Here is a 21,551-nt window from a genome sequence, read left to right as displayed (position 1 = left end):
GCACGAATGAGCTCACGCCAAATGAACAAGTCTGTTCACATTAGGCGGAGGCAAGCTAACTTTTCATTGTCACGCAGTGGAAGAAATTGGCTTCCTTTCTCCCCCCCCTCCCACCGCCCCCTCGCCCATGCCTTCTTCTACCCTCCACATCAGCACGAAAACATCACTTTTCTATATCATGTGATACTTTTCAAATAAATAAAGAGTTTATTTTTATCCTTTTCTTGCACTTCCGCCTCCCCACTATGTTCACATCGGGTGGCGGTAGAGATTGTCCCATTCCCTCTTCCAACTCTCCTATGTGAACAACCAGAGGGTGGAAGAGTACAAAACACTTCTCCTCCAGCCGGAAGTTGGCATTTTACTTCCTTTCTTCTGCCTCCCCATTGTGAACCCACCCTTAGCTCTCTTGCTAACCCAAGTTCGTCATATGTCGGGAAAATTGTATAGGTATTAACAAATGTAATCGTCATTTCAGGACAGAAATGAGAGAGAGAGAGAGAGCCGGGATCATCAGAAGAGTATGAGTAATAAAATTTTGGCGTGTGCTCACTCACACGGTCCAAAAGTTGAAAACAGGGGTTTCGAGCTCTCCGGCTATGGCGATGGCCTAGCTCACTTTGATCGACCCCGCGCTTGCGTGCTCTCAAAATCTTGAAGTCAAACTGCCTCGTAAACAGGTTAGGAGTCTTCCCTCTCTGTTCCCTGCGTTTTTGTTCACTCTGCAGGCCCGATTCGACCCTAATTTCACCCGATTTTCCTGCTGAACTTTCTCGTACCTCAACATTGACCCAATTGTCTCCAGATTCTGCATGTTCTCTTCCAAACACGAGGGCTGATGTTTGGCCATTGTGGTGTGCATCTTGGAATATCTTTCCGCCAAGAAATTGCAAGTTTCCTGTGAGCTTCTGAACAAAGGCTATAATGACTTTCAGAGATATATTTTTACATACAAGCACAGAATCCACGTCGTGTCGACTGCTTCAACCAAATTATTTAGGTATGTGATTTGATCCTATGAACTCTGAACCATCTTGTTAGTGCTTGGGAATTCTCAAGCGTAGCATTTCCATAGACACGTTCTTCTGTCTTGCATATGGTTCTTTGCTTTGCTACAATGAAATTTGAGTGCGGCAGCCCATGTGGCGACATTGTTGTAGTGAATGTGTATTCTTGAACCCAGCCGTTTGTGATTGGACTGACAAAAAACTTACACAAGTGCTTTTTGGAGTGCAATGGGAGTCTAGAGCTGTAATTGCATTCTATGGCATGAAGTAGGTGTGTGGTTGACTATGGTGCTCTGGAACCATGATAGAAACTTCATGTGCCGCGGGGAACATCTTGACTCTGGAGTCTTGTGTTTTTGACGAGCAGTTGCTACCCCCGATACGTGCCGCTTTCCTAATCCTTTGACAGGAAAGCACCGCTTCTTTCAAATTTACGAACTTATGGGGCCAATTTTCCGAGTTCCTTCAACATGGTTCTTTTAAGCGGCTTAGTATATCCTACTTGCTCACTCATGTGGGTTTGGGGTATGGTCGTGAAACAACTGTAAGGGAGCATCTTCCGGCTACTTGGATCGCCTGTGGACACGCGCTGGAAGAACCACCTGACCATAGCCACCATCCAATATCACCCCCTAGCTTGGCAATGTCTGACGTGTAAGCCCAAGCGTTTCATACCACCTGGCATCAACTCCTCAAGGTGACCTCACGCATGCCTAGTCTCACGGGTCGACCAGTGACTCTCCGCTAATGGAGGTTGTCGTCGTTTACAAATGAGGCCTTGTCTCATTTTAAAAGTGATCAACGATATTGGCTGGTGTCATGCTACGTGTGCTTGGACACTGGATACCCATCCCCGGTGATGGGGACGTAACATATTCTCCCCGCCAAGGACTGTTGATGTCTGAAATTGCTGACGTGCTAACCACTGAAGACGTGTCAACCTTGAGCCTAACCTAGCCAACCTGCAGATCCCGGTCGAGGGGCCTAAACCCTAAGAGAAGAAGCAGAAGAAGAAGTTCTCATCAACTTACAGATCCTTGCCAAAGTGGCCTAAAAGTCATAAGGGGTTAGGATTAAAAATCCTTCGAAACCCAACTTACAGCAGATATCGGCCAAGGGGCCTAAAACCATAAATAAAGCAGAACAACACACACACACACACACATACTTTGCGTAGGAAACTGATGATGTGGCGGCTTTGTACGAACCTTGCTACGATTTGCGAATCTGATAGCTGACATGGCAGCGTGTACGGATAGCCCTTGGGGTGCACACACTTTGTAGAAACTGATGATGTGGCATGTCACAAACGAGGGCACAGACGAATAATCAACAAGCTTAAAATAAATAAAGTCTCAACCAAAAGAGACGAGGGAGAAGATTGACATAGTATGGGGGACCAATAGATGGACTGGTCCCCCCCTTGAAGAGAATCTTTATTAGGGAGAATCTTTTTATAGGCACAAGAACCGGAGAAACCCCTCCCTTCTTAATCTCAGACTCGATGGTCAACTCCTTCCCGTGCGGAAAATTCCGAGAGGTGAACTCTCAATTCCGTCTGCCTCCGGAGTATGAAAACTCTGTAGATTGTTTCGGTTTCCGTTTCCAGAATCCCCGAGCGTAGGCGGAGGCCTCCTTGCTCTTTCTCCGTGATGGAGTACCTTCAAAAAGCACAAACACAAAACAACTCCTCGAAGAGCATATTCACATCTGTACCTGTCGCTCCAAGTGTGAAAAAGCGACGCTCGCTTGAGACTTCACGCGATCACTTGCAGGGCAGTGCTCCTTGTTGCTAGCACTGGCAGAATTGGGGGATTGAGCGAGAAGCGTTGGCTGAATTTTTAGGCCTTAGAGGGTGGTAAGAATAGTCGGACCATGGGGCACTGGAATAAAGGAGGGAGAGAGAAACGTACGCTGTTTTCAGCCTAAAGGCCGCACTGGTGTTTTTTCTTAATAAAATAAGCCTTGTCTTAATTAAGTGGCTGCCCACTGATTGAGTGGACGGCCAATCACTCAATAAAATATGCGAACCTGTTTAAAAACTCAATAAAAACTCAGTGTGCTGAAAATCGATCTACACAACACTTCCCAGGCGTCCCTAGATGTTCTCAGGCACAGATGCAATGCAGAATTAGATTCCTCGCGGAAAAGCATTTGCTTTCTCGGAAGGCACTTAAAAATATTTCGCTTTTCAAGAAAAGAACTCATCTTTATTCTTGTGCTTACGTCTTTACGTGTATTCCTTTTTCCAAGTCGCATTTTCGCCTAGACCATTGGAAATTCCCTATTCGATGTTCCCATCACCCATCACGTAACACATCGGGAATACCCACTTCCCCGTCTCTTTCACCCAACCAACGATACAACTCCTTCGCGATACTTAATATTACCCATCATATGAGACATCAGAGTTGTCTGTCCTCGAGGTCGACAGTTCCTAACTTTTACAATTCAAGTGTACACATTTAAATATCCTAATTTTAATAAATAGAAATTACTCAAAAAAAAGAAATTAGTCCATTTAGCAACATGGCAGTTGTGTATTGACCTGGCCGTGATTTGTGGAATTGATAGCTGATATAGTAGCACTATATGGACAGCCCTTGGGGTGCATTCTCTTGGACGAGGAGCCTTTAGAAGTGTTACTTTTCATGCAAACTTCTTTTGGATGGCCAAGGACCTTTAAATATGTGTTATGGACTCTGTAGCATTCTATCCACGGGAAATGCAGAGTAGAGCCAAAAGCGTTGTACCTTGTTGAAGCAATACAAAGAAATACCAGAAGGGGCGCCATAGTTTGGGGCCAATGCACTCTAGGGGTGGAATTTGTTGGGGTATAAAGCCAAATGTGGTCGCCCAGGTAAGTGGGCGGGCCGCCAGGTATGTACACATATTCTTTTGTAAAAACCTAATAAGAGCTCACTATGCTCTACACATTACAATAGAGCGAGTTCACCATATTGTCGTGCTCTTCTTCTCGCAGTCTCTGTCGCGTCGCACTTCCGCTCGTACTCCTTCAACTGGTATCAGAGCTCAGATCGAGGCTCGGGGCAGCACTGCAGGAGGCTAGAGCCACCAACTCAGATTGCAGTGAAATTCGACAAGCGAAGACACGGCCCCAAATCTCGTGGGAGAGCCCTAAGGGCTTGGTGTTGTCAGAATTTCATTCTGAGGTCATCTGGGCCACCGTTCGGCTTCGACAGAGGTCTGCGCAGGCCATTTTCGACTACGTGGTCTCAGCGGGTGCAGATCTGACTCTGCAAATTTGGGGTGTTCGGCCTACGATTGCAGGTGCTGAGGATATCGACACTCCCAGAGTGTTGATTTGTGGCTGTCTACACATCGAAGGACGGCTCACAGTTCTTGGAGACGTGTCACATACGACACGGGCGCATCTACACACACTGTAGGCGACATCCACTAGTTCCAGGTAGCTTTTGTTTGCTGCTTGATATTCGAGATTTCATCCTGACATTGCAGGTACTTCCACATGGGATGTACATTGTATTGTCAGAGATGATGTATGTTTATTGAGGGTTTGCTGGCTGTGAGTCACGCAGCAAACAATCGCCGCAGCGGTTACAGCATATAGTGGGAAATTTGTGGATGTATGACTTTGTGGGAAGTCTATGTACTGTCAGATTTACTGCAGCCTTTGTTGAGGGTCGAGTGAGGTTTTATTGAGCTGGGGGATTCTCGAATGTTGAGATCCTTTCGGTGATACAGGTCTTGGAGCGATCCCTCGAGCACCCTTAGATAGGCAGCTAGGATGTATTGACTGTGAGTTAGACAGTTGGGATTGCATCTTTGCTTTACTGCCGTTGAGGCATTGTCACAGTCTATGCTTACAGGACAGTGACAGGACAGTGAGAGACAATACAGGTGCAAGACAGATTTACCCGCAGCTTACAGTGTCAGAGAGACAGTGTTTTTTGAGCTGTTTTTTGGTTTTTTTTTTGAGTACACTAGAGCCATTTTACAAAGGAGACTCTGTCGAAATTTATGCAGAATCTGAAGCTTTCTTGGTTCATTTGACAGGTTGATATTGGTTCAGAGGTCAGTTTACAGGGGAAACTCTGCCGAATTTTCCCCAGGAAAGTAAACTACTGTGAAGCGTAGCTATGGCTGGATCACAGGACATTGCTCTTTACAATATCAAGAAGCTGGATGGAACCAATTTCCCATTGTGGAAGAAGCAGATTTGGCACGTGTTGGTACAAAAGAAGCAGATAAAACCTATAAAGCTCAAGGGGATAAAACCAGAAGATATGGACGAAGATGAATGGAGCGAAATGGATGAATTGACACTTTCTACCATTATGCTGACTTTGGCAGAAAGCGTTTACTTCAATGTAGCAAACGAGATGTCGGCTTATCAAGCATGGTTAAAGCTGAGTGATCTTTATGAGAAGCAGAGTGCAGCTTCACAGGTATACTGGCTTAAGAAGCTTGTTGACTTGAAGATGAAAGAAGGGACACCTATGTCCAATCATCTGAATGAATTCAACACAATCTATAGTCAGTTGTCAGCTCAAGGTGTCAAGTTTGATGAACCTGTTAGAGCTATGTTCCTGTTGATCACATTGCCGGAAAGTTGGGACACTTTTCGCACAGCTTTGAGTAATTCTGCACCTCCAGATGGTTTGAACATAGCAGGTGTAGAAGGAAGTCTGCTTACTGAAGAAACCAATAGAAAGACAATGGACAAAGGCAAAGGAACAGCCTTAGTTGTCAGGGGAAGGACCAAAGAAAAGTACAAAGGTGGAAAGAGGAATCAGTCTCGTAGCAAGTCCCGCAGTGCTAAAGGCAAGAGTGACATAGAATGCTACCATTGTGGCAAGAAGGGTCACATGAAAAGAGACTGCAGAGAATGGAAAGCAGGAAAAGGCAAAGAGAAAGCTGAAGACCATGGTGAGAAGAACAAGTCCTCAGTGAAGATTCAAGAAATAAATGTGACAAACACTGTTGTAGAGGATGACAGTCTAGTGTCAGGAGACATCTACTTCTTGAAGAATACAATGGACTCAGCTCTTCTTACAGCATCTGATGGAAATGCACTGAGTGACTGGATTATAGACTCAGGGGCATCACTTCATGTGTCTCCAAACAAGGAGCGGTTTACCTCTTATGTGACCACTAAAGATCATGTTCGGCTAGGCAATGGGCAGACATGTGAGATCTTAGGTGTTGGAGATGTTCAATTGAAGTTTCAGAATGGCTCTTCTTTCACGCTGAAGAATGTGAGACATGTTCCCGCAATTACAAAGAGCTTGATCGGCACAGGTTTACTTGATGATGCTGGCTACGTCACCACTTTTGGACAGAATATGTGGAAGATATCCAAGGGTTCTATGACAGTAGCACATGGAGTAAAGTCTGGAGGACTTTACATGATTTATGTATCAAATGTCTCTAAAAATGTAATCAATGTAACCGAGCAGCCGAACGTTTCTTTATGGCATAGCCGGTTAGGACATATGTCCAAGAAGGGAATGGAAATCTTGTCTCGTTCTGGTTATTTGCCTGGCTTTTCTTTAATGATTTTGAATTCTGTGAACATTGTCTGTATGGTAAGCAAACACAGCAGCCACATAAGCATAGAAGCAGTAGAAGAGATACACAGTTGGCACTTGTTCATAGTGATTTGTGTGGACCCATGCCTGACCTATCTCTAGGGGAAGCTTCTTACTTTATGACATTTATAGATGATTACTCGAGGAAAGTATGGGTTTACTTTCTCAAGCACAAGGATGAAGCGTTAAGTGTTTTCAAAACGTTTGTGACACTTGTGGAGAATCAGAGTGGCAAGAAGCTTAAATGCTTACGCACTGACAATGGTGGAGAGTATGTTTCAAAGGCCTTTCAGGACTTTTGTGAGTCAAAAGGTATAAAACGTGAACTTACTGCTCCTTACAATCCTCCTCAAAATGGTGTTGCTGAGAGGATGAATAGGACCATACAAGAGAAGGTCAGAAGTATGTTGTCTAATGCACATCTGCCAAATGGGTTTTGGGCTGAAGCTGTATCAACAGCTGTTCATCTTGTAAATAGATCTCCTAGCAAGGTTTTGCAGAAGGATTCAGTGCCAGAGATGGTATGGTCAGGCAAAATGCCCTCATACAAGCATCTCAGAGTCTTTAGCTGTGAGGCATATACTCACGTTCCAAAGGAATTTAGGAACAAACTTGAGCCAAAGAGTAGAAAGTGCATCTTTCTAGGCTATGGTAATTCTGGGGAGATGGGGTACAGACTTTGGGATCCCGAATCCAGAAAGGTTGTCCGCAGCAATGATGTTCACTTTAATGAATCCAAATATCATTCTAAACGAGAGAGGGTTGAGGAGATTAGAAGAGTTGTCTTCCAAGAAGATGGACTTGCACGTGCAAGACAAAATGTCAGGGCTCAAGAGGAGCAAGGACAGGATAGAGTGGAACCACAGGTTGTGGCTGAGCTTGAGCCACCTATTGTGCGTAGATATGGACGTGTCACGCGACCTCCTGATAGGTTTGTTCCATCTATGAACTATGTCATGTTGACTGATTGCAATGAGCCTTCATGTTACAAGGAAGCAGTGCAAATGAAGGACTCCGGGAATTGGCAATTGGCCATGCAGTCAGAGATGACAGCTCTGCATAAAAACAAGACATGGAAGCTAGTTAAATTACCACAGGGCAAAAAGGCTCTACCTTGTAAATGGGTTTACAGGTATAAGATCACCGCTCATGATAGTCAGCCAAAGTACAAAGCAAGGCTTGTTGCCAAGGGCTTTAAGCAAGAACAAGGCATTGACTTTGATGAAGTCTTCTCTCCGGTGGTCAAGATGACTACATTGAGATGCTTTCTTGCATTGGTTGCCATATTAGATTTGGTGTTGCACCAAATGGATGTCAAGACAGCGTTCTTGCATGGTGATTTAGATGTGGAAATTTACATGCAGCAGCCAGAAGGGTTTGTTGAGAAAGGCAAGGAAGATTGGGTATGCCAGCTGTTAAAGAGTCTTTATGGCTTAAAACAATCACCGAGGGCATGGTACCATAAATTCCACAAGTTTATGCTTTCTCAAGGCTACAAACGTAGTGAGTTCGATCACTGTCTATATACAAAGAAGGCTAAGGATGGTAGTTGGCTGATCCTTATTTTGTATGTGGATGACATGTTGATTGCTGGTAAGCACTTGGAAGAAATTTCAGCTTTGAAGTCAAAGATGGCAAAATCGTTTGACATGAAAGACATGGGTGAGGCAAGTCATATACTTGGTATGCGCATTGAGAGAGAGAGATCAAAGAAGTTGATTTGGTTATCTCAAACAGAGTATATTGACAAGGTTTTGCAACGTTTCAATATGGAGAAGGGAAAGGCACTGAGTGTTTCATTGCCACCATATGTGAAACTTAGCAAACAAGATTGTCCTGTGTCTGAGGAAGAACAGGCTGAAATGGATAAGATTCCATATGCATCTGCAGTGGGTAGTTTGATGTATGCAATGATTGCTACTCGCCCAGACATTGCATTTGCAGTGGGAGTAGTAAGTCGATACATGTCAAACCTAGGCAAGAAACATTGGGAGGCAGTGAAAGGAATATTGAGATACCTGAAAGCTACAAAGAGTATGCGTATATGCTATGGGAGTCAGGAGCTAAGTGTAAAGGGTTTTACAGACTCAGATTATGCAGGTGACTTAGACAACCGAAGGTCTACGTCAGGGTATGTCTTTACATTGGTTGGTGGAGCAGTATCATGGCGTTCTAGATTACAAGATTGTGTTACTCAGTCTACTACAGAGGCTGAATATGTTGCAGCATCAGAGGCATGCAAAGAATCAATTTGGCTTAATCGACTAGTAACAGATTTGGGAATCAAAGAAGAGATGCCTGTGTTATATTGTGATAGTCAAAGTGCTATACAATTGGCTCGCAATCCAGTTTATCACTCAAAGACAAAGCATGTGGATGTGAAGTATCATTCCATCAGGGAAATGCTCGAGGATAAGCAACTTCAGCTTGTCAAAGTTCACACCACAGAAAATCCTGCTGATCTACTTACAAAAGGAATTCCCTGAGAGAGCTTTGCGCATTTTCGCAAGCAGTTAGGTGTAGGGTAGTACATCACTTCTCTACATCTCTTGTATATTAGCTTGTATAGTAGCTTCTCTCACACTTAAAGTACCACATTGGACTTTAAGTGGGAGGTTGTTGGGATATAAAGCCCAATGTGGTCGCCCAGGTAAGTGGGCGGGCCGCCAGGTATGTACACATATTCTTTTGTAAAAACCTAATAAGAACTCACTATGCTCTACACATTACAGTAGAGCGAGTTCACCATATCGTCGTGCTCTTCTTCTCGCACTCTCTCTCGCGTCGCACTTCCGCTCGTACTCTTTCAGAATTACACCACTCCATGTCTCGTGTAGAGTCTCTCTCTTTCGGTTCTGTTGTTTTGAAGTGATTAAAAGTTTGTTCAATCTGTTCTTTTTAGTCGGCACTTGGTGCTATTCCGTTACAATGGTATCTGGATTTTGACTAGTGTGCTTTTTTGAAAGCATACCGGTCCTCCCAAGAAGAGAGGGAACAAGATGACGTTTCTGGATTCTGCAATGTATCGGTAGTTCCTTCTCGATGAACTTCGCGACGTCTGCAAAACAGAATCTCCTGGTTCTCCAAAGCTTTCAACAGTTCCAGAATTACATGTTGCCACCTCTATTCCCTCAGGGAGCACCACCTCCTGCAGCACCAGAAAGCACAAGGGCTTCCAACCGGCAACTTACTCAGTCTTCTAGTTCAATTGGGAGTGTCACAAACTGATGTGTCAAGGCACTAAAGACCTGAGCCGACTTGTAGATTCTAGCCGAGGGGCCTAAACCTAGGTGCAGAAGAAGCAATAGAAGAAGCAAAAGTTTTATCAACGTACAGATCCTCGCCGAATGGGGTAACTCTTAAAAGAAGTCTTTACCAACGTATGGGACCTCGTCTGATGGGACCAAGTGATGTCACGTGACATATCCAACCCTATGTGTCCGTGGACAAGCTATAACATGACTAGGGTTCAGTTCAGTCAAGTCAGTCTAGAATAGGAAGTGATCTGGCACTTTTGTGAGTGTGTTCGTAGACCGTGCATGACCAGTCACTTAGATTAGATGCATATCCTCCGGTTGCACACAACATGATCATCAGCAGTACCATCAGAACCATCAGAAGCATTTTCCAATGCACATAACTATTTTCTCTATTTTTGACATTTTTCACTTATTATTTTTAAGTGACTTTTGTTGGAAACTGGCTAGGGCAAATTCCATAAGTTTGTATAATTAGAAACCTAGCGCTAGCACTTTCTGGCAGAAGAGGCAGCAGGAGCATACGCTCAACAGGCAACTTCTCAGCAGAACCCCCAAGAGGCCTAGCCTTTTTGCATCACAGCAAAAGGCTTGCGTTTTTGGACTAGATTAGCCAGCGTTTTTGCATTGGCAACGATTTGGCGACAGCAAGAAGCAGAAGACTCCTAGGTTAGCAGATTTGCTCAGTGACAACAGATCAGCCCTAGCGTTAGTAGATTTCCACCGCAAGTCAGACCATTTTCAGCCCTAGCGTTTTTGCATCTGCCAAGCATTTCAGCGTTTTGCAGATCTACCGCGACAGAACCAACAAGAAGACCAACGTTTTCAGTTTTCAGTAGTTAGCATCCGCAGTAGAAGTCCTGAACCTTGTAGATCTCACCTTCTCGTGGCAGATCCTCGCCGCACGGTCAGATTCCGCGAAGTTTGCAGTTTCAGCCCGGAAAACACAGATTTTAGCGTCTGCGTTTTCAGCGCGTCCTTGTCGCATCGTCGCCATCGAAATCGTCACCGACATAGAGTCAGAATTCAACAGATAAAGATTTGTAGATTTCAGCCATTAGCATTTCTGATTTTAGCCCGTCTCGTCGTCGTCCTCATCGTCGTTGACATCGTCGGCAAGTCCAAGCATTGTAGAGATTTGTGCAATCATAAGTAGACCGCTCTCGCCATAGAGAGTGGGACCCTTGGAGGAGGGTTCGACAACTTCCGGTGTCGTATTCTCTTCTCTCTCTATCTCTTAGTCTAAGCACCTTTACGCACAATGTCTATTCACTTTGTTTGTGATCACTTGCACTCTCTCATTAAAGAACGGAAGGCTCTCCCTTCCGTAAGTAAAAGGAATCTTGAGCACAGTTCGGAGCACTCATCTTGAGCAAAGTTCAACTTTCACTTTCGCTGCACCTTACGTTGGTATTAGAGCTTTGGCAGTGTTCTGTATCACTCAAGGAAAGAACCACAAGAACCACATAATTTTTTTTGCTTGTTGCGGTCGCACGTAACCCAAGTTCTCTTGGGTGTGTCGATTCCTAATCGTGTTTTTGAAGAGTGACAGGAAACCCAAGAAAGAAGGGCTTGTCCAGTCTCCCCTTGTGCCTCTTTTCACTCATTGAGAGCGGACCGTGCACTTAGCGGCGGGCCAATCGACGTGAGGTGGGAAAAAGCAACCTTGGTGTGAGCGCAAGGCGGCCAAGGGGTGCACCTGCAGAAAAGAGCAGAACTCGGGTGAAGAGACGATCCTTCTCTAACATAGATTGCAAGCGAAAGAAGAACCTCAAGAACCTCAAGATTCAAGAACCCAAGAACCCAAGAACCCAAGTTCCTCGTGAACTTAAGAACCCAAGACTTCAGTGGATGGTCATCACTCGAAGTGGCATGGATACTTCGCTTGGAGGTGATGAGCATGAGAGAGGCGAAGAAGAAGTTTCCCCATCAGGAGGTTTTTCTGACTCCCCATCTATGTCAAGGATTGCACTAACTCCTATGGAGGCTTTGGACGAGATGTTTATGGAAAGGAAGTTAGAGCGTGAAGAAAGAATGGCAGCCATAGTACGTGAAAGCGAAGAAAGAATGGCAGCCATAGCGCGTGAGCGCGAGCAAGCACGCTTGGAAGCCAAAGTAAGAGAAGCAGAATTTGATCGCGAGAATAAAGCAAGAAAAGCAATGAACGACCGACACATGAAAGAGATGTCGCGACTCTTCTCTCAAGTGCAGGCACAGCTGCAAGAGATTTGGGAAAAGGAGACTCTCTTCGTCTCTTCTTCTCCTAAGCATGAGACACATGATTTGCATGATAATGATAAGCATGACGATTTGCATGATCAAGATGTGATTATTCACAAGCATGATGATTTGCATGATCAAGATGTGTTTTCTCACGAGCATGATGATTTGTATGACCACGATGTGATTGTTCACAAGAATGATGGTGTTAGTCGATACTTTCTGTAGCGAAGCTAACCTCATTGCAAATTCGATCAATCAGGAAGAACCGATCTTGACTCTCGAGCCTAGGTTCAAAGAACCCCCTTAGGAAGAACTGATCTTGGCCCTCGAGCCTAGGTCTTGAGAACCCTCACAGGAAGTATTATGTGCTCGAATGATTTGTCAGCACGCATTGTACGAGTGTTTCATTCGTGATCGTTTCCTGTATTTTAGTCAACGTCTTTATGCGATCCCTTTTCTTAGGCATGCCATATTGTACTTTGAGACGATTCACTCATGAATGAGCACGGATGTATGCGGATTATTCATGAAAAGCTGAAAAGTATGCATTCAAGAAAGTCACTTTCCATGTCTCTTCCTTGGCACGACACAGTCGTAGAAAGAGCACAAGAAAGTATGAGCACTAATCATGGGCATTTCCGTTGTGAATTGCCACAGTTGATTGATTTAGATAAAAAAGACGAGATTCGATCTCATTGTTGCGTGTGTGGTGAACGGTTTGGCACTCCGTCTATTTGTTCATCTACATTGCATGCACAGTCTTTAGAGAAGACGAGATTTTATCCACTCACTTTACATGGAATAGGTATGTTCGTGTTTTTGTGCTGGAAGTGGTTTCATGAATTTTTAGCCATTGAGATTCTTGAAGAAGAAAGAAGCATGACTCTAGACGAAGTTGAAGCATTGAAGGAGCCACAGAAGACTTTGTGTCGCTTTCGGTGCGACCCAAAGAAGCAAGCGTTGCAGACCTTTATGAAGTTCAAGTATCGCATGACCTACACATCAGAGTGCGCCAACGAAGAGTCATTTCTAGGATTCCGGATGCTATTGGCGATCTCCCTCGACACCATACAGTTCGGTACCAGTATCTCACTTTGAATAGGAGGGGATGTCACGTGACACATCCAACCCTATGTGTCCATGGACAAGCTACAGCATGACCGGGGTTTAGTTCAGTCAAGTCAGTCTAGACTAGGAAGTGATCTGGCACTTTTGTGAGTCTGATCGCAGACCGTGCATGACGAGTCACTTAGATTAGATGCATATCCTCCGGTTGCACACAGCATGATCATCAGTAGTACCATCAGAATCCATTAGGAGCATTTTCCAGTGCACAGAACCTATTTTTCCTATTTTTGACATTTTGCACTTATTATTTTTAAGTGACTTTTGTTGGAAACTGGGTAGGGAAAATTCCATAAGTTTGTATATATAGAAATCTAGCGCTAGCACTTTCTGGCAGAAGAGGCAGCAGGAGCACACGCTCAACAAGCAACTTCTCAGTAGAACCTCCAAGAGGCCTAGCGTTTTTGCATCACAGCAGAAGGCTGGCGTTTTTGGACCAGATCAACCAGCGCTTTTGCATTGGCAACAACTTGGCGACAACAAGAAGCTGAAGACTCCTAGCGTTAGCAGATTTACACAGCGACAGCAGATCAGCCCTAGCGTTAGTAGTATTCCACCGCAAGTCAGACCATTTTCAGCCCTAGCGTTTTTGCATCCGCTAAGCATTTCAGTGTTTTGCAGATCTACCACGACGGAACCAACAAGAAGACCAGCGTTTTCAGGTTTCAGCAGTTAGCATCCGCAGTAGAAGTCCCGAACCTCGCATATCTCACCTTCCCGCAGCAGATCCTTGCCGCACAGTCAGATTCCGCAAAGTTTGCAGTCTTAGCCGGAAAACACAGATTTCAGCGTGTGCGTTTTCAGCGCGTTGTCGTCGCATCGTCGCGATCGACATCGTCACCGACGTAGAGTTAGAATTCAACAGATAAAGATTTGCAGATTTCAGCCATTAGCATTTTTAGATTTCAGCCCGTCTCGTCGTCGTCCTCATCGTCGTCGACATCGTTGGCAAGTCCAAGCATTGTAGAGATTTGTGCATCATAAGTAGACCGCTCTCCCCATAGAGAGTGGGGCCCTTGGAGGAGGGTTTGACGACTTCCCGGTGTCGTATTCTCTTCTCTCTCTATCTCTCAGTCTAAGCACCTTCACGCACAGTGTCTATTCACTTTGTTTGTGATCGCTTGCACTCTCTCATTAAAGAACGGAAGGCTCTCCCTTCCGTAAGTAAAAGGAATCTTGAGCACAGTTCGGAACACTCATCTTGAGCAAAGTTCAACTTCACTTCCGCTGCACCTTACAAGTGACCCATAGACCATAAAATAAGGCAGGACAAACACACTGGCGATCAACAGATGACGTGGCAGGCCTGTACGACGCCCTCGCAAATTGCACTGACATGCTGACGATGGCAGAGCTATACAAAATTCCTGTTTTTGTGCTGGACAGCTTTTGACACAAGTGCTTTTGAGACCATATGATTTTCAAGCTGATGCTTTTCATGTAAACTGCTCTTGGATTAGGGCCTTTAAATAAGACCCATGGGCTCTCACTCTGGCAGCCTACCCACTGGAGATGCTGAGTAGTGTCATGAGAGTTGTACCATGTTGAAGCAATAGAAAGAAATACCAAAAGGGGTGTCATGGTTTGGAGCCAGTGCTCTCTTGGGGTGGAACTCCACCACTCCCCATCTTGTGTGCCTTGTATCTCTTTCATTTCAATTGTTATTTGAAGTGCTTAAAGTTGTTCAGTGTGTTCTTTTCTGTTGGCACGTGATGCCTGTCCCATTACAGTGGTATTAGAGCTTTTGGTGTGTGCTCTTCAGAAAACATACTGGTCCCACCAAAGAGCAGACATAGCAAGATGGTGCTTCCAAAGTTTACAGAAATTTTTATAAAAGAATCTTCGTGTCCTTGCTCCGGACTTACTAGCCCCTTTCACCCTTAGTCCATCGTACATCGAGTGCGCTCCCGTCTTCATCGCTTTGTCTTATGGGGCATAAGCCATAAAGAACCCAAGAGCACTTGCAAGAGGAGGAGGAGATAAGTCATGACAGGAACTCAGTACGCTGAACTTTATGTTGATGTATGCTCACGTGTGTGCGTGTGGTGTGTGTTGTGTGTGGGAGCATGTCAGTACCTAGTTCTACACCCACTATTGGGCACTGATGACGTTCGTGGAGATGTCATGGTATTTAGTTAATACTATGCATGATGGAGCTGATGGCTATATTGTCTTGTGGGTGACTATAATGGGTCTATACCTTGCACTTTCCTCAAAGGTTGAATCTGGGTTTATCCTGGATTCATCTAGGTATATAAGAAAGATTCACGTGAGCGGATCTTTCGGGCCATTGTTTTTTTAAGAAGCATTGCCATGCAATGGTGGATGTCTATAGCTACCAAGCCGCACACCCCAAGGACTTGGAAAGCTTTCAAGAAATTTTATGTCCGAATTGCAGAGTGTCGTATCTTGAAATGTTTACCACGGAAACCCTAGCAGATTATTACAACTTGAGTTTTTTTTTGGACATCTCGTAATAGGTGTCTCTTTTTGAGCTGATAACCTTGGAGATCCAGTGTGATTGCTATGTCTTGGGACTACCATCATTGCTATAGGAACACTGCTTGTCCAAGCTATTTTAGACGATTTAAGAGCTTATGGACCATGCTACGGTTGGCTACAAATTTTTGGAACAAACCTAAGCCTAATTTTTGGTGTCGATCTCAGAAAGGAAAGCGAGTCGTATGTGAGTTTGAGTGATGTCAAGAATGCTTTTTCAGTTCGATTTAGTAGTTTTCTGAATTTTGTTTGAGAACTTGTTTGGTGATTCTGTTTGGAATTTGTTTGAAATGGATGGTATCTGTTTTAAACCTGTTTGTTGATTTAATTTGTTTGACTCTAGTTTAAATACTGGTTTCAATGCATGGTGGTCTACTCCTGGGTGGAGTAGTGAAAAATGCAGTTTTGATATTGTATGAACCTCGAAACGACACAGATGGCATGTGTGGGGAGTGTGTCGTTGTATGCTTGAAAACTTGGGAACGACGTTGATGGGATGTCGGGGAAGCGCTTCGTTGTAGCTTGAAAACCTTTGAACGATGCAGACGGGATGTCTAGGGAGCGTCTGGTTTTATGCTTGAAACTTCCAAGCGACGTAGGCTCTAGTTTGAGGAGCGTTTGGTTGTATCAGTCCTTTGAGCTCATGGCCCGGACCTTTTTAGGTTATTTGTGGGGGGAGTGACGAGGTAGTCGTTGAGTAGCTTCATACCGTAGACCGTCTGTCTCGGGGGAGTGCTTAGCGACGCTGTTCGTTGTGTCTTGTAACATGTATATGTGAGCATTTGTGTTGCATTGTGATGTGTCGACCATTGAATATATTCCTAATTGGGTGAGATCGCTTTGGGTCTGTAATTTTAGTGCATCGAGACACCCGCTCAAGATCACTGCGGTCTGGGTGTGATGGCTAATTTTGCCACGCCAGAATATCAAGAGCTCCGATTTGGAATGAGAATATACTCTTTGTTGCATGAGATTTTTCTGGGAAGCCAACGACCCAAGATATTAAGAGCTTAGACTTGGAATGAGAAAATTGATAGTGCCTCGGAATGTCCCTTGGAATGACCCTCCGAATTTTTGAACTAACTTGAGTTGTTTTACAGATATACTGAAACCGGCCTGTTCAATCCAAAAAGGGCGGTAGACCTTAGACTTAAACTTTATTTGCTTTCACCCATTTAATTTGTCGCCCACTTTACCTGTACTTACAAGACACAACAAAGGGGAAAGGGATACAGGTTGCTAGATTGCACCTGTATGAGAAGACCGACACCAGATTGGCCCCTAAATAGGTGCCCCTTTCGGTATTTCTTTATTCTTTAAAAGAGGGAATAAAAGCTTTGGTTCCCTACAAGCTGCCCCGCACAATCTGGGCTGAATACCATCTGTTACTAGCCCGATTTCGGCAGCATAACTGTACTAGGACGCCTCACAGTCAGTATCCCCACGCATTAGATGACTTTCCCGACGCATACGGACACTTTGCAAAACCTGGCGAGAATCTGCAGCACGCCGAATTCTCTGTTTTTTGCCCCGAAAATGTGCCAGATCACCTGTACAGCGGTCCCCTCACGTCCCCGAACCTCCTGGGGGTATTAGGGTCCGTTTAGGGCCAAAACCCTAAACCTGCAAAAATACACAGCAGGCTGTAACTCACTGTTTCGGGCTCCATTTCGCGTGCCGGTCGCATCCATAGCAAGTCTCGAGCTCCCGCATCTGTAGGGCTACTTGCCCTTTGAATCGGACGAGATTTCGCACGTAAAACCTCTCCGAATTCACCTGTACCTGCGGGGGATTAGCCGCTAGCTAATCCAGTACTTGTGCAAGAGGCTCTTGCCTCGGCAATCGCGCATGAACCCACATAACTGTACATTGGTCAAATGAAAAGCCCACTAGAGGGGCATAACATACTGCCATAGGGGAGAGAGAGCAGTGCGTAGCGTGCAGGGCATCACTCCTGGCACCGCACTGTACATAAGAGGGAAAGGAAGCACTCCATAGCTCTTAACCTGTGACAGAGAGCTCCAAAATGAGCCTCACAGCCATAAATTCAGCGCTACCTTCTCTTGCATGAGGAAAGTGCACAGAAATGTGCCACTTGGCACATTTACAAGCCATTTCCCGTTTCGGGGTTGTCGCCTAAAAATCTCCCGATCGGTTGCCCAGTTGGCTGCACGGCAGAGTAATAAAATGTTTCCCTTGTCATTCCGGAGGTAATGGCGCGAACACATTTTCAGGTCCAAAATAGTAGTTCCGTAAATTTTAGGAGATGCTGCCATTGTATCTTTCAAGGTCATCTGACCCCCTTTGTACACTGCAGCCACACCCAGAACTGAAATGTAGCCTCTGTAGCAAAGGATTCCACTTTGGCTAGTCAATGACCCCACTTTGGCTAACCATAGTCCTTGTCCAACCTTAGTGCTCTCTTGCCCTCAGGCCTGGACTCCCTCTGAACAGTTCCACACTAGCTATGCAATGCAGGGCAGTTAGATTTCCAGAGAGGTGTTTCCAAAAAGTGAAAATGAATAAATAATAAGAAAGAAATCAACAAAAAGGATAGATAGTAGTCACATGCTAGTGACATATACAGTAATGGCGAACGATTACTTCAATTGGGAGTGTCACAAACTGTTGACGTGTTAAGCCACTGAAGACCTGAGGCGAATTGTAGATCCTGGCCGAGGGGCCTAAACCCTAGAAGCAGTAGAAGAAGTAGAAGTCTTACCGATTTACAGATCCTCTCTGAATGGGGTAACTCTTAAAAGAACTTAGAAGTCTTTACCAACTTATGGGACCCCGTTCGATGGGTCCCAAGTGACCCAATGACCATAAAATAAGGCAGTACAAACACACTGGCGATCAACTGATGATGTGGTAGGCCTGTACAGACTGTTAAAGGTATGGCATCTCAAGTGAACTGCCCAATGTGATCCCAATATTTATTTTGGCTTTTAGGCATTTATTTTACTTATTTGTCAAAGTCTGGGTAGGTTAATTTACTAAGGTGACTATATAAGAACACCTTGCTCCCATTGTATTATCATCAATTCATTGCCAAGGTTGGTTAGTTCAACAAAGCCTCTCTCTCTCTCTCTCTCTCTCTCTCTCTCTCTCGTATTCTCCCCATTACTCTATGCTTCCTCATCGTCGACTTTGACATGTAATGAGAGCCCGTGGATCTTTGATCATCGAGGAGAAGGGCACGCGTAGGAAAGGAGTGGTGGCAGCATCCAAAGGCAGCAAGGAAGGCTCATCTTGCATTTTTTGGAGCATTTTGAAAGGTGGCCAAAATCAGCTTTAACGACGTCATTCCTTCAGGTGGCAGTGGTATCTATCTCCATTGCGTTTTAAGACGCTAGTGGCAAGGGATGGTTGTGGATCTCAATACATTGGAAAACCTTGCCAAGCCAAGGGTGGTTTGTTCAGTTCTGCGTACTGAAATGCTAGGAGGTTTACTCGTTCACTGCCAGTAGGTGTAGAGAAGCGTTTTGAAACGCTGGTTGGGAGGGAGACAAAGGGAACTCGACACTTGAGCTCTTGTTGCCTGCGTCTTGAAACGCTAAGACGAAGAGGGAGCGTTTGAAAATGTTATGCTAAGATAAGGCCAATTAGTCCACGAGCAAGTTCAACTTACAACATATTGAGACGCCCCGTAGTTAATAGCTTCGACATGAGCATCTTGATATGCAACTGTGACATTCACCCTTGGATAGTTTGGAAGGCCTATCTAGTGGTAAATTTTGAGGGCTGTTCCCATGCTACCTCACCATCAATGGAGAACCATAACCAAAACCAACTATCGGCTATGGAAAGCAGATCAACATCCAGTGAGCGGCCCATGCTCAACCACAGTTCTCAAGGAAACCGACAAATTGTTTAGCTCGAGATTGTGAAGTCAAAAGTAAATGCACGAGTTCGCTAGAGGACAACGACAAAGGCAAGCTTGACAAGGACGGTAGTATTAGTACTCAGTTAGTTGCCTCGGTACCCACGAGGTCCGACCACAGTTGTTATAAATGTGACACGATGCTTTGTTCCGCTCGAGAGTTTGAAGCAGAAGACAAAAGTAGGAACGTATAGGAAGACAAAGACAAAGGCAAGGTGGACAAAGATAACAATGATAAAAAATTGATAGAGGAGATTGGCATGGCACACGTGGTGGCGACCACAGTGGCCACGACACCAGATTTCTAGTCAGAGGGTAGTTGTCATCAATAGCTTCGGACAGAGAGAGGCTTGTGAGTGGCAGAGAGGGGAAAGAAGTGCTCCATATAATTAATTTGGACCCTTGTGTTGGAGTTCGAGTTGTTTGTGTTTGAAACCGTGGGTCAGAGTTCAAGGCACATGCATGTGGCACAGAACCAATCAGACGTATCTAAAACACTATGGATGAGTGCACCAATCCATTGTTTTTGGTTGGATTATGGACAAGATGTGTTTCAAAGTTCATTATCTTTATGTCCCCTTTGACACCACTAGGTTGGTGATACAATGGGTTGGAGCTGCTCACTACTGCTGCCTGCGTGCTCCCCCCCCCTCCCCCTTCCTCGCCATCGCTGCCTTCCCTCCCTGCCCCTAGGTTGCACCCCCGCCTCCCTGCGCAGCCCGCCCTGCCCGCCTCCCTGCGCAGCCAACCCCCTGCTCGCTCTGTGCGTTGTCCACGCACCCCGCCTGTTGCCGCGCCCGCTTCCCAGCCCGCAGCCCCTCCAGCCTGCTGCCCTTTTGCTGCCCCGCCCTGCCACGCCCGCTGCCCGTTTCCCAGCCAACCCACATTGCCCCCCCCCGCTTCCTTCGTTTTTTGCCTTTCTTCCCGAAGGTCTCCTTCAGCCGGCATTTGCAGTGCTACTCTTTGGACAGTGCTCGTCAAGGTCGTTTGCAACGAAATTACTCTATCCGCTTCTCCGACACAGTAGTAGACACAGATGGAGGCTGCAGCTCCGCCACAGAGGGACTCGCTCGAAGCCCCTCCGCCCGACCCCACTGAGCCCACCATTCGACTTGCTCTTTCACCGACAGAGCAAGCGAGCCTAGCCGCAGAGGTAGAGCGCTTGCAGGCGACTTCTGTCATCTGCAAGATTCTCAGCACCCGATCTAGCAGAGGAGAGCTGCGTGATCTTCTCCAGGCCCGCCTTCTCGCAGAGGTGGGCAAGATCTTGGACGTACAGATACTCGGAGGAGGTTACTATCAGGTCAAGTTTGAGACCTCCGAGATGGCGTCCAAGGTCATCGCCATGAGTCCATTGACCATCCGAGCAGCACGTGCCCACTTTCGACAGTGGAGACATGGTTTCGACCCTGCTTCGGATGTTCTAGTAGAGGAGGCAGACATCCCCATCTCTGTCTGCTTTCCGGGTTTGCGGAGGGAGTACTTACCACTTCTAACCAGGATCGACTCAGACATTGGGACTGTCCTGGAGACACCTCGCACGGCAGCCTCAGTAGCTGCCAAGGCGGATGGTATTCCCTCAGTTCGCGTTTTGGTTAGAGACACTCACACGCTCTCGAAGGTTATCTTCTGCCTCGGGTGAGTGGGGGTTGGTTTAGACAGAGTGTGGAGTCTTCGGGCCTCCCGAACCAGTGCTTCATTTGTCGATAGATGGGCCATCTAGCGAAGGCCTTCCACGGAGGAGGCCTCGACCTACCCCACAGCCTCAGCCCCAGCCTGCAAGGGCTGGCCAACAGACAGCCAGAGACACAACGCACACAGGTAGAGCCACCCTCTCAGCTTGGGGCTCCAGCGGAGGAGGGATGGTAGCAGGCCCGTGGTAGACGACGACAGGGGCCACAGCGTCAGCCTGGCCCTCAGAGTGGTCCTCAGGCGCCTACTTAGCAGCAGTGGGTTCCCACGGGGAACCGTTTTGGTCCTCTTG

The 21,551-nt window shown here is 45.8% G+C and overlaps 1 protein-coding gene across 2 annotated transcripts in view; it reads left to right on the top strand.

The window, feature by feature from the left end:
- Nucleotides 1-511: 511 nt before the first annotated feature.
- Nucleotides 512-21,551, top strand: part of G2484-1 (protein) — a 101,312-nt gene continuing 80,272 nt past the window's right edge. Inside the window, exons 1-2 of one of the 2 annotated variants that reach the window (XM_086490681.1) lie at nucleotides 513-680; nucleotides 806-1,000. The gene's annotated coding sequence lies outside the window, so the exon portion shown is untranslated. Of the gene's footprint in view, nucleotides 681-805; nucleotides 1,001-21,551 lie in introns of both variants that reach the window. The other variant, XM_086490686.1, reaches the window with a different exon arrangement.

Source organism: Adiantum capillus-veneris, chromosome 2 (genome assembly GCF_014529385.1).
Source record: "Adiantum capillus-veneris isolate H3 chromosome 2, ASM1452938v2, whole genome shotgun sequence".
NCBI lineage: Eukaryota > Viridiplantae > Streptophyta > Polypodiopsida > Polypodiales > Pteridaceae > Adiantum > Adiantum capillus-veneris.
This window is presented reverse-complemented; position numbering and strand designations above follow the sequence as displayed.